The following is a 13,215-nucleotide window of genomic DNA, read 5'->3' as shown; positions in this document are numbered from 1 at the left end:
GCCAGATCAGAAAAAACATATTCCACGGGACAAACCAGTAGACCTACTGGTCTAAATATCACTATTTTCAAACTGCCCATCTTGTGACAGTCCATAACATTTATCAACTCTTTGAAGCCTGAAACCTTATGTATAATTTACTTATTTAATATATTATTTATTAAATAAACAATTTATTTAAAGAAAGAGAACAAAAGAAGGCACACACACAAAAAAAACACCCTACAAACTCAAAACATTTAACAAGGGGAGTCCACGTGGGCGCCGGCGTGGCAGGTAGCAGCGTGGGGTCGTCATGGCGGAGCTGCAGCAGCTCCGGGTGCAGGAAGCATTGGACTCTATGGTGAAGAGGCTGGAGAGAGAGAACATTGGAAGATGCAGGGCCTCATGTTCCGGTGCAGCACCAGCTGTTGTGAGGACAGCCAGGCCACCATGCAGCAAGTGCACCAGTGCACTGAGCGCTGCCATGCACCTCTGGCTCAAAGCCAGGCCCTGGTGACCAGCGAGTTGGAGAAGTTCCAGGACCGCCTGGAATGGTGCACTATGCATTGCAACGACAAAGCCAAAGATTCAGTGGATGTGGGGAGTAAAGAGCTTCAGGTGAAGCAGCAGCTGGAGAGTTGCGTGACCAAGTGTGTGGATGACCACATAAACCTCATCCCAGTCATGACCAAGAAGATGAAGGAGTCTCTCTCATCCATTGGGAAACAGATGTTTGCTATTGGCCATCGGGGCTGAAGGCAGGAATGTATTTAAAAAGAGGAATGGGGATTTGGGTTTTCTAAGGAAAGTTTATGAATGAGGAAATTAAGGATGGCAGCAAGTTTAAGGCCTATGTCACTTGCCTCTGGACACTGGTTCCTTTGTGTTTGAATCCTACAAAGTGAAAAAACCTGGTGCTAAAATTTGGGTCAGAGATAGCACAGGAGAGTTTTTGTGAGCCTGAATTTCATGAGCTTGAATTTCAAGTGTTTTTCCTGGCAACAGGGAGCCTCCCTTGTACCAAACCAGAGCCCTCCAAGGTACCAGATTCTCTTAGTACACAGATACCAGCAGGCTGGCAGGTTCACCTGACCTGCTTATGAGCTGGTGGAATGTGAGGAGAGGTGTTTCTATTTGTTGCCAATCTCCTGTTTACCAGAAGGATCAGGACAACATTTTCCACAAACTGGAAATAAAACAAACTCCATGAGGTCACTAATTTAGAAGGGGAAAGGGGGCTTCTGGGGGTTTGTTTTGCTTGGTTTTGTTTTGTATACAAGGGCGTGACGGTACTTTTTTTTTTTTTTTTTTTTTTTTGCGTTATGTGGGCCTCTCACTGTTGTGGCCTCTCCCGTTGCGGAGCACAGGCTCCGGACGCACAGGCCCAGCGGCCATGGCTCACGGGCCCAGCCGCTCCGCGGCATGTGGGATCTTCCCAGACCGGGGCACGAACCCGTGTCCCCTGCATCGGCAGGCGGACTCTCAACCACTGCGCCACCAGGGAAGCCCGTGACGGTACTTTTAAGATGTCGAGTTGGGAGAGGTCGTTTGGATAAAAACTTTGAAAGGGTCCTTGCAGATATTCATTTCTGCCGTTAAAATGTGGATGCACATTTCTTAGAATTCTCACACATGACATTTTTCAGCCTGGAGACCCTGCAAAAATATAAGAAGTGCTATCATACTGGTAGGGGAAGCAAACCTTCCCTCTAACTGGCAGCCATGATGAGCCCTGAGGCTGACTGCAGCAGAGTCAGCTGAGTGAGAAGACAATCTTGCAGTGACACTCACCCTGGAAGGGAAGGGGGATTGTGATTGTGCGATACGCCAGTATTCAGGGATGAACGGCAAAAGAGGCATTGTTAGCTGCTTAACTAAGAGTTATGAAGTGCTGGCTTTGGAAAAATCTGGTTTTCATAAAACAAGTAGAATGAAAGCCTAAACCCAGTATTGCTTACTTTGCCGCCTGTAATAACAGAGCTCTGTTGAAACAATCCCTTGGCAACACAAAGGTCAAAGGAGAAAAAGTCAGCCACTCAGGGGCAAGCTGTGACTCCTTCAGAGCAAAAAATGGGACAGCCCTCCGTTACCAAACACCACTTGTGCGACATGCACTGTTCTTGCCCCAGTTCTGGCACCTTATCGTTTTATTAAGGACCTTGTGTTTTTACCAGCTTATTACTTGATAATATAGCCTGTCTGTTTGCTGCTTCAAGACTGTGATATATTTTCCTAGTGGTTTGGTTTTAAAAATAAATAAGACTTAATTTTTCTTCCAAAAAAACAAACAAAAAAACATTTAACAAAATGTCAGTAAGAACATTGGAGGGCATTATGCTAAGTGAAATAAGTCAGACAGAGAAAGACAAATACTGTATGATGTCACTTACATGTATAATCTAAAAAATACAAAAAACTAGTGACTATAACAAAAAAGAAGCAGACTCACAGGTATAGAGAACAAACTCGTGGTTACCAGCGGGTAGAGGGAAGGGGGGAGGGGCAAGATATGGGTAGAGGATTTTTTTTTAAAAAGTGGTTTTTTTTTTAAAAGGAAAAAAGAGTTGGTAGTTGAGACACACTGCAGCCATAACTTTTAGATGTTTTTAGATACCAGTTTGAGGGTGAGGAGACTTACTTTTTCCCAAGGGAAGTGTAAATCTTCTATCTGAATTTGGAGGGAAAAGCCTGCTGATGCAATCTGGCCTTGGCCACAGGCAATAATACCAGTTATGCCCTCACAGCGTGATACTGGGTGATATGCATGGAGAGAATCTGAGCTATGTTTTATGGTTTACGGTTGGGCAAATTAGGCATTTGACAGGCAGGGGAATATTGTTTGGAACTTTGCTCAATAGGAAGCCATCATTACCAAAGCCTCGATGCCAAAGAGAAAGCTTGTTAATTCAGCTTTCCTTGATGGCTAATAACTTCTAATAGTCATTATATGGGTTACTTGGTCCTGCTGGGTCCCAGCACATAAGCTTCTTCCTGATCAAAGTTACCCCCATGGGTAGGCTGTGATTAAACGTTTTAATCTCTGTCTCCATGAAGTTCTGTTATCCTAGTCCAAGAGATTGAATTGGCAATCTCTAACTTCCTTACCTTTTTTAAACACAAGAATATAATTTTAAGAAAACTTTTGCTTTGAAGTAATTATAGATTCACAGGAAATTGCAAAGATAGTACAGAGAGGTCCCCTGGACCTTTCACTCAGTGTCCCTAAATAGTACATCTTACATAAATATAGTACATTATCAGAACAAGGAAATTAACAATGGTTCAACTTGTGCATACATCTAATTTTTAAATTTAAAGTATACACAACATCTTAACCATTTTTAGGTATATAGTTCAGTAGTGTTAAGTACATTCACATTGTTGTGCAACCAATCTCCAGAACTCTTTTCACCTTGCAAAACTGAAAATCTGTACCCATTAAACTCTAACTCCATAGATAGCTAGTGGGAAGCAGCCTCATAGCACAGGGAGATCAGCTCAGTGCTTTGTGACCACCTAGAAGGGTGGGATAGGGAGGGTGGGAGGGAGACACAAGAGGGAGGAGATATGGGGATATATGTATATGTATAGCTGATTCACTTTGTTATACAGCAGAAACTAACACACCATTGTAAAGCAATTATACTCCAATAAAGATGTTTAAAAACAAAACAAAACAAACAAACAAAACACTAACTCCCCATTCCTCCCTCCCCACAGCCTCTGGGAACCAACCTTGTACTTTCTGTTTCTATAAATTGTATAGATGACTTATGTAAGTAGAATCAGACAGTATTTGTCTTTTTGTGACTGTTTTAATCACTTAGCATAATGTTCCCAAGGTTCATCCATGCTGTACCACGTATCAGAATGTATTTCCTTTTTAAGGCTGAATAATATTCCATTGCACATACATATTCCATTTTGTTCATCTATTAATCTGCTGATGGGCACTTGGGTTGCTTCCACCTTTTGGCTATTGTGAGTAATATTGCTATGAACATGGGTGTACAAATATCTTTGAGACCCTAATTTCAACTACTCTGGGTACTGTTAGGGGCTGAATTGTGTCCCCCTTAAATTCATGTTAAAGTCCTACCCCCCAGAATATCAGAATGTGACTGTATTTGAAGATAATTCCTTTTAAGAGGTAAGTTAAAAGTGAAATCTGGGGCTTCCCTGGTGGCACAGTGGTTGAGAGTCCGCCTGCCGATGCAGGGGACACGGATTCGTGCCCTGGTCCGGGAGGATCCCACATGCCGCGGAGCGGCTAGGCCCGTGAGCCATGGCCGCTGAGCCTGCACGTCCGGAGCCTGTGCTCCGCAACGGGAGAGGCCACAACAGTGAGAGGCCTGCGCACCGCAAAAAAAAAAAAAAAAAAAAAAAAGTGAAATCTATTCCAATCTGGCTGGTTTCCTTATAAAAAGGAACTTTGGACACACTGAGAGACATTTTCTGAAATGTATACTTTTTAGTATGGTCTTAATATTTTTCATTCTCTTTTCTTAAAATTGCCTACAATATTCTTTGAAGTTGCAGTTTACAATAAGTACATTTAGATTGTTGACATCTTCAATTGCTTCTTCCTCATAGACCATAATATTTTCAATTGAGAAACTACTTTCTCTGCAAGTGCTGAGGTACTTGGTAATTTGGGGCAAATTCTAAATGGAGGATATTCTAAAATCTAACACTGTTTTTGTTGTGAAATGTGTAAAATTTCAGCACAATATTTTCACAGGTACTGTCCCTTTGTTATCGATCCTAGTGCCTTAAGCGACAAAAAGGATTTATAAGACAAAATGTGTCCAATAAATGGTCTCTATAATTCTTTAGAAAATTTTGCCAGATTTAAATGCTGCAAAACCATTGGTTGTTCTCGTTCATTCCATTCAGATAAAAAAAATGTAAAAGTTCTTCTTACAAGTCCAGATGCTCCAAAGCTCAGTTAGAGAATTTAAAAGTTACATCTACATTGTTTGAGCTCTCAGCATTCAATTTGTTCAGTTCCTTCCTTGTGCTTGAAGGGATAAAATTCAGTGTCTTCCTGTTTGGAAGTTTTCTATTCAATAATTGCAATTCACTGAAAACTTCAAAAGCTGAAGTTTTTAGCACTCTACTCATTGAATATTTAGATTAACAATTTCCAATTGATTTTGAGCAAAGTGAACCCAAAATTTAGAGAACTTGTTATAAAAATGTTTGATACCATTGCAAGATACCTAGAATGATTTAAAAAGTAGTACTTCAAAGTACTACTCAAAAATATTAAAATTCAAATGATGATATATAGTAAAAGTAGAATGTAACCATTGGAAAACTGTGATTTTTTTTTTTTTTTGCGGTACGCGGGCCTCTCACTGATGTGGCCTCTCCCGTTGTGGAGCACAGGCCTAGCGGCCATGGCTCACAGGCCTATCCGCTCCGCGGCATGTGGGATCTTCCCGGACTGGGGCATGAACCCGTGTCCCCTGCATCGGCAGGTGGATTCTCAACCACTGTGCCACCAGGGAAGCCCAAAACTGTGAATTTTTTATTCAACATCAGTTGTGCTACAATTTTGTAATTCAGGTACTTTAACTGGGTATATATAAATATTTGTTAATTTTTTTTTTTTTTTTTGCTTTACTCGGGCCTCTCACTGTTGTGGCCTCTCCCGTTGCGGAGCACAGGCTCCGGATGCGCAGGCTCAGTGGCCATGGCTCACAGGCCCAGCCTCTCTGCGGCATGTGGGATCTTCCCGGACCGGGACACAAACCCGTATCCCCTGCATCGGCAGGCGGACTCTCAACCACTGCGCCACCAGGGAAGCCCCTGTTAAATTTTTTTTTTTAACATCTTTACTGGAGTATAATTGCTTTACAATGGTGTGTAGTTTCTGCTGTATATCAAAGTGAATCAGCTATACATATACATATATCCCCATATCTCCTCCCTCTTGTGTCTCCCTCCCACCCTCCCTATCCCACCCTTCTAGGTGGTCACAAAGCACTGAGCTGATCTCCCTGTGCTATGTGGCTGCTTCCCACTAGCTATCTGTTTTACATTTGGTAGTGTAGATATGTCCATGCTACTCTCTCACTTCGTCCCCGCTTCCCCTTCCCCATCCCCGTGTCCTCAAGTCCATTCTCTACGTCTGCATCTTTATTCCTGTCCTGCCCCTAGGTTCTTCAGAACCATTTTTTTTTAGATTCTATATAATATTTGTTAAATTTGATAACTGTTTTATTAGTAAGATTTCTCAGCTTGTTTGAACACGTTATGAACTAGTTTTGAACTACAGCCAATTCTTTGTATATTTCTACTCTGGAGGTTTTGTAATTTATTGAGAACTTTGTTTTTATCACAATACTGTACCCTCCAATATTTTCATTTTCATAGCAAAGTTGAATTTTTAAACTGAATTTATAGTATCATTCACAAAAATGGGGTCAGATATCTCAGTTTTGACATAATTAACTCCTAAATGCTTTACTTCAATTACACGAGTTGGAGGAAAAATTGAACTACTTTTGGAATTATTTCAATTGATTTTCTATGTGAAGCGTCTTATGACACTGGTATGAAGTTGTCATTATTTTGCACTATTTACAATAGCCAAGGCATGGAACAACCTAAGTGTCCATCGACAAATGAATGGATAAAGACGATGTGATACACACACACACACACGCACGCACACACACACACAATGGAATATTACTCATCCATAAAAAAGAATGAAATAATGCCATTTGCGTCAACATGGATGGACCTAGAGATTATCATACTAAATCAAGGAAGTAGGAAGACAAATACCGTATGATATCACTTACATGTGGAATCTAAAATATGATACAAATGAACTTATTTACAAAACAGAAATAGACTCACAGACATAGAAAACAAACTTATGGTTACCAAAGAGGAAGGGGGGGGCGGGGGAGAAATAAATTAGGAGTTTGATATTAACATATACAAACTACTATATATAAAATAAACAAGGACCTACTGTATAGCACAGGGAACTATGTAATAACCTATAATGGAAAGTAATCTGAAAAAGGATAGATGCATAGATAGATGTATAACTGATTCACTTTGCCGTATACCTGAAACATTGTAAATCAACTATATTTCAATTTTTAAAAATTGACATTATTTTAATTATATATAAAATTCTTTTGCTAATGGAGCCAACACACTAACAGCTATTGGTACATGTTAGTGTACATGTAAGAAAGTTGGACTCAATATGAGCAAAAGTAATTTAGAAGTAGATACACGTGACCTGAATGAAAGTTATGCTTCACATAGTGATGTGAAAATGCACCTTTTGCTGCTGCGTGTGTTAAATCATTGTCTTCAGGCATGACGTTCTTAAATAACAACTAACTTTTCAAGTGTATGCTGATGCCTTTTCAGCAGATTTGAATTTTCTGGCTTTTTTTTTTTCATATTCTGGTTTTCATGTTAAGAGATTGAATGGACAAACAGACTATGGCTATACCATATATGACAACAGAACTCTTGTCCACAACCTCTGCAGCAATCAGCCCAGAACTGCCAGGACTCAGTCAATGGCTGCCAGCTTCCTCATTTTTGCCTCGATTTCCAACTCAGGACCAACCAAAGAAAGCCAAATATACCTCCCAAGCTAAATGTGTAAGATATACTGTTTCTAGTTAGCATGCCTCCATCTTCCCCATGTCAACAGTTTCCAATCCAAGCATATCTGAAAAAAATTTTTCAATATAGAACTTTCCCACCCTCCTATCTGCCTTTGGGTTTCTGCCAAAGGCAAGTGATGGTGGCTTCCCTGCTATATAGCAACCTCTGAATAAATAGCCTTTGTGCTCATGTGGATGGTCTTCATCCATTTCCACAGTGTGGTCACTGATGTCATGGTGGATGAAATTACCAGTGGTGGATGGTAAATGTTGATAACATTTTATGCAAGTTACATATTCTTCATTAACTTTACTGAGAAACAGAAATTCAGTACTTAACTTTTAGTCCTGGTTACTGCTATACAAATCCTTTTCTATCAACCTTTCAATTCTATGAATGATTTTTCACCTAATAGTAAAATTTTCTTCCTAGTATTGAATGGTACCTACTAATTTCTCTAAACATTGATAAGTGGTCACAGCAGAACCTGAAGAATCTGTCTCGTTATGTAACATGGCAAGAAAATTCCTATTTCATGCTTTGACGACTCATCAAGGAAAGACAACTGCTTGGAATAAAGAGCCCTCACAGACAAATGCATTAATACAATGGCTATGAGCAGTAATATACAGGTGGTAAAGGTAGTGTGGATGACAAAAAATACAGATTTACATTCTCTGTTATCATTTAGAAACGCTTTTTGAAGACTCTCGCGTTGTTTGGATTTTTGCCAAGGGAAAACATGTAACAGAAAAATAAAAACCCACTATCTTTAAACATCAGTATTTTTGTTTCACTAACAGGTCATCAAAACAGAACCCACTTGGGCTTCCCTGGTGGCGCAGTGGTTGAGAGTCCGCCTGCCGATGCAGGGGACACGGGTTCGTGCCCCAGTCCGGGAGGATCCCACATGCCGCAGAGCGGCTGAGCCCGTGAGCCATGGCTGCTGAGCCTGCGCGTCCGGAGCCTGTGCTCCTCAACGGGAGAGGCCACAGCAGTGAGAGGCCCGTGTACCGCAAAAAAAAAAAAAAAAAAAAAAAAAAAAAACACAACAGAACCCACTTGTACTGGCAGAAGTGTTCAGATTTCTATTCCTGGTGGTAGACAACAGATGCCACTCACTCAGCACTAACCATTCCCAGCTCTGGCCTCAGCACAGAAGACATATTCCCTGTCAATTCCGATTTGTGTAAGAATGTCGTTAGCCGGATGTACAGGCATGTACTTGCTCCCAGGGAGTTTCCATAACATCTCTATATTCTCACTCTTAAATAAGAGCTTTAGTTCAGATTCATACAGGCTCTTTTGTGGTTTTTTGTGACATTTTCCTCCTGCTCCCCAAGGATGAAATTGACAAGAAGGTAACATTTTTTTTTTAAAAATCTCAATTGGCTCATTTAGGCAACAAGTTCACGTGCTAATGAGAATAGAAGGTGAGTTTTTTAGAGAGGAGGGTTGAGAGAAGGATTTTATGATTGACAAACAACTGGACTTTTCCATTGAAAATATTCTTCTCCTTTCAAGTTATGTTAGAGGATTCTGGTTTTCATACTGCTTTAAACCAGGGTTTAGCTGAGATAGGATTTTGTTGTTCCAAAATCAGATCATTTTAGGGCCACCTGAAATTGCTGAAGTCATCCAGGTCATTGCACTAACATGAGTCTAAATTTAAATGGTACCTTTAGTCACTCATCATTATAATAGTGACCAGATGCAGTACAGTGTGATGGAAAAACCTAAAGAAGAAGCTAGAGGCAGGCCATCTATGTGGTTTTCTATGTTCCTGCTTTCTCTGTCTTTAGAGGTATATGCCTTACTGGATGAGTCTGTGAGGAATGGAAACAACTGATTTCCCCTCCAGTTGTTACCTGTTGTATTTTCCCATTTAACTGAATTAATCATTTTCATGGAAACCTTCATTTAAAAAAGTTTCAAAACAGACTTGCTTGCATGATTTTAATGTAATGAAAAAATTCAAAGTTATTTTCTTCAGATACTTTCATTTTCTTCTGTCTGCAAGCTCCAAGTGGAGCTGTATTCATTTATTCATTCAATAAATATTTCTTGAGTATGTACAATATGCCAAGCGCTGTTTTAGGTAAAGATGACAGATTTGTAAGAATCATGTTAGATGTCTCAGCTCTAGCAACTGTCTAAATATTCAATCCCATGTTATTTAATGACCGCATTTAAACTTCCCCCACCTCTCCACTGTGCAACTCACCTCCTCCTCCTTTGTGAATACCACTGGGGTAGGCTGAATAATGGCCCCCCAAGATGTCCTTGTCCTATTCCTCAGAATCTGTGAATGTTACTTTAAATGGCAAAAGGGACTTTGCGGATAATTACATTAAGGATCTTGAGTTGAGGAGATTATCCTGGATTATCTGGGTGGGCCTTAAATGCAATCACAGCATTCTAATAAAAGAAAGGGGGCAAATTTGACTACAGAAGCAGAGATTAGAGAGATGTGGCCACAAGCCAAAGAATGCACACAGCCACCAGAAGCTGGAAGAGACAAGGAACAGATTCTACCCCAGAGCTTCCAAAAGTAACCGGCCCTGTCAACATCTTGATTTTAGCCTTGTAAAGACTCATTTTGGACTTCTGGCCTCTAATGTAGTAAAGAATAAATATCTTTGTATTAAGCCATTAAGTCTGTGGTAACTTGTTAAAGCACCAGTAAGAAACTAATACATGTACAGGCCTAGGTTTTGAGTATAATTGTACTTTATAGAAGTGGAGTCTAGGATGTATCTAAAAGCACTAATGTCATCCATGAGATAGCAGTTTTGCAAATTTCCCCCATTGACTAGAAAACAGGAAAATTTCTTTATGGTTCCCCAAATCTACTAAGAAAGCAATACAATGTGAGACGGCACGTTGGGGATAGACAGGCTTTTTCAGAATTTGTCAAATTTGAAGCGTGCATAATATACCTGCATGGATTTGTTGTCAGGATTTGTCCCAGATGCTAACAAATGAAAGATAAAGCATCTAAATCAATAACCTCAGGGCTTCTGTTGAGCTGCACCTCACAGGCCTGCAAGCCCTGTACTTGTCCAGACTCAAGGCAGAAGGGAGAGCTGGGCTCAGCAACAGAGAAACCAGTGGTTTAGTGGACGGGGGTTGGGGTGGGGTGGGGGTGTTGCTTACCTGCCTCAAACGACGTCCCCGAGAGACGCGCCACCGTGCGCGCACGTAGCGGCCATCTTTGCTCCCAGAGGGTGGGGGGAGGTTGCCTGTTATAGGCGGAATTGACGTCAGCTTGGCTCATCGGTTACCAGGGAAACTAGCAGAGGAGCCTGCCCCTCACCACGCCTTTGATAAGCTCTCCAGGTGCAGAGACTCTGATCTAAAGATTAGAACAATCACTAGCTGGGGCCTGGGGCAAGTGTGTAGGAAGGTCAATCAGGTGAGTTGGGTGTAGGTGAAGCGCAGACATTGGTGGAGCAGGGGATAGACTGAGAGCAAGAGTACAGCCATCTTGAGAGGCCTGATCATGCAGCTTCTCACATAATACTAGCTTTAGGCAATTTCACCAATTCAGCTAGACTGTGGAAAAACCTCTTTTGCACTGAACAAAATAAAAAAGTTTGGAATGTTTCACTAAGTATCGTGAACTATGTTTGGCAAAATTGTGAGGAATTTAGAAAATAGCTGACCTCTTGGGGCTGATACCGTGAATCTGAACATTACTGATGGAAGAAGCCATGCTGGGCATGCCATCCTCCTGTGTGGCCGCCTAGGTAGGTGCCTGCGTATGCAGGTACCTCTTAGAAGTAAATGTACAAAATCTAAAGGCTGGTGCACACCTACATTGGTGACACAAGTGATGGTATTTAAAAGCATCACTGAGACCCAGTCTTGGTTTTGTTACTGACAAGGGTCCTTGGACTTATTAATCAATAGAAATTCATAAGAGGCCAGACAAGGAATTCAGGCAAGGCTTTACTGGGACTCGTGCTATAGCATGAAGGAGTGAAAACAAGGAACAGGTGCCCTTGCTCGCTCCCTGAAGGGGGTCCACCTGGTTCCTTAATGGGATGAGGGTGGGGACAGATAGGTGGGTTGGTCCAGAGGGGTGGCTTAGGTAGTCCGCCTACCCCCTTGGTGGTGCTGTGAGCAGGGATCATTCACAGTACCCAGCTTTTGTTCCTGGTTCCTCAGAAGTGTCAGTTGGGTTTTGGCCTTTTTGTATCTCTTTCTTCATAATTTGCCCCAACTGTGCATGCAGGCAGTTATTTTTAGTCCCTTATAGTTTCTTTGCATTCTATTGCTGCAGGAGACATTTGCCCAGGTGGAGGCACTCCAGTAAAGGGTCCCAGGTCCAAGCCTATCTCAGTTTGAACATCATTTGCCCAGAATTGTAGCAGGGTTAATGAAGAAGCTTCTTCTGTCATTTTCCTTTACTCTGTACATCAAGGGTAAATGCCTTTGGAATACTTTAGAGAATTAACCATGGAGACCTCACAAAATGACTAGTACATTTTGAAGAGAGTATATTAATTACATAAATATAAATGTACTTTATTCCACATGGGGGAAAAAAGACTAGAGGAAGTTTTTGTTTTGTTTTTTTTACACGGGCCTCTCACTGTTGTGGCCTCTCCCGTTGCAGAGCACAGGCTCTGGACGCGCAGGCTCAGCGGCCATGGCTCACGGGCCCAGCCGCTCCGTGGCATGTGGGATCTTCCCGGACCGGGGCACAAACCCGTGTCCCCTGCATCAGCAGGCAGACTCTCAACCACTGCGCCACCAGGGAAGCCCCTTCCTACACTTCTTTATAAGAAATTAGAGACTTGGAGCTCAAGACTGATAAATCCTCTACTTACAATGCATACAAAGACCAGGATACACTATTACTACTTTATTGGAAGTGCTTTCACTTGCGAAAGAAAATATTCCCTATGAAAACTCTCTTTCTGAAGGGAGAACTTGGATGAGCGAAAGCTAATCCCTAGGGGCTTTCCCCAGAGACCAGCCATGGAAAACCCTGATCTGTGCGATACTGGGTTTCCTGCAGTCCTCATGAACTACAGCTTTACTCCTATAATCTAGAAACAAATAGAAAACTGAAACCAGTTTTCTGAGTCTCTTAATATAAATATGTTCAAAATTCAGAGAAAAGTCCTGTGTTTTGGTGTTTGATTTGAAAACAGTTTCTACATTGTTATTACATGAAAAAAGAGAGCTGGAAATGTAGTCAGAATAAGCACTCAATCTTCTTTACATGCTACTTGAAGTCTCGCTAGAGGTAAAAACATTTACTACTTCCGTGGAAAGGTCATTAGAACATACTATTCATAAAAATCAAGCCTCTTCATATAGTTTATTTCAAATTTACTGTTTTCTGTGCTCTTACAAATGTAACATTCTAGTATACAACATGCATTGAAGAGTACAACTCTTATTTTGAGGTGGCACAGAATCGACAATCTTTTTCAGTGGATAATTACTCTTTCATTAGGAAATTTAACTACAAGCTATTTTTCTGTAGATAGTTGCCTGAAATTCTATCACTAATATATGATAAAATTTAATTTTTCTATCTCAAAATGACCATATGCAAATGAACACTAC

At 41.1% G+C, this 13,215-nt stretch overlaps 1 pseudogene across 1 annotated transcript; it reads left to right on the top strand.

The window, feature by feature from the left end:
- The first annotated feature begins 295 nt into the window (after positions 1-295).
- LOC307057530 (protein FAM136A-like) lies at positions 296-738 on the top strand (annotated as a pseudogene). Its single transcript has one exon. The product of its transcript is annotated as a protein FAM136A-like (transcript).
- Positions 739-13,215: the final 12,477 nt, after the last annotated feature.

Source organism: Hyperoodon ampullatus, assembly GCF_949752795.1.
Source record: "Hyperoodon ampullatus genome assembly, chromosome: 8".
Lineage (NCBI taxonomy): Eukaryota > Metazoa > Chordata > Mammalia > Artiodactyla > Ziphiidae > Hyperoodon > Hyperoodon ampullatus.
The sequence above is the reverse complement of the archived record's forward strand: the minus strand, read 5'-3'. Positions and strand labels throughout refer to the sequence as shown.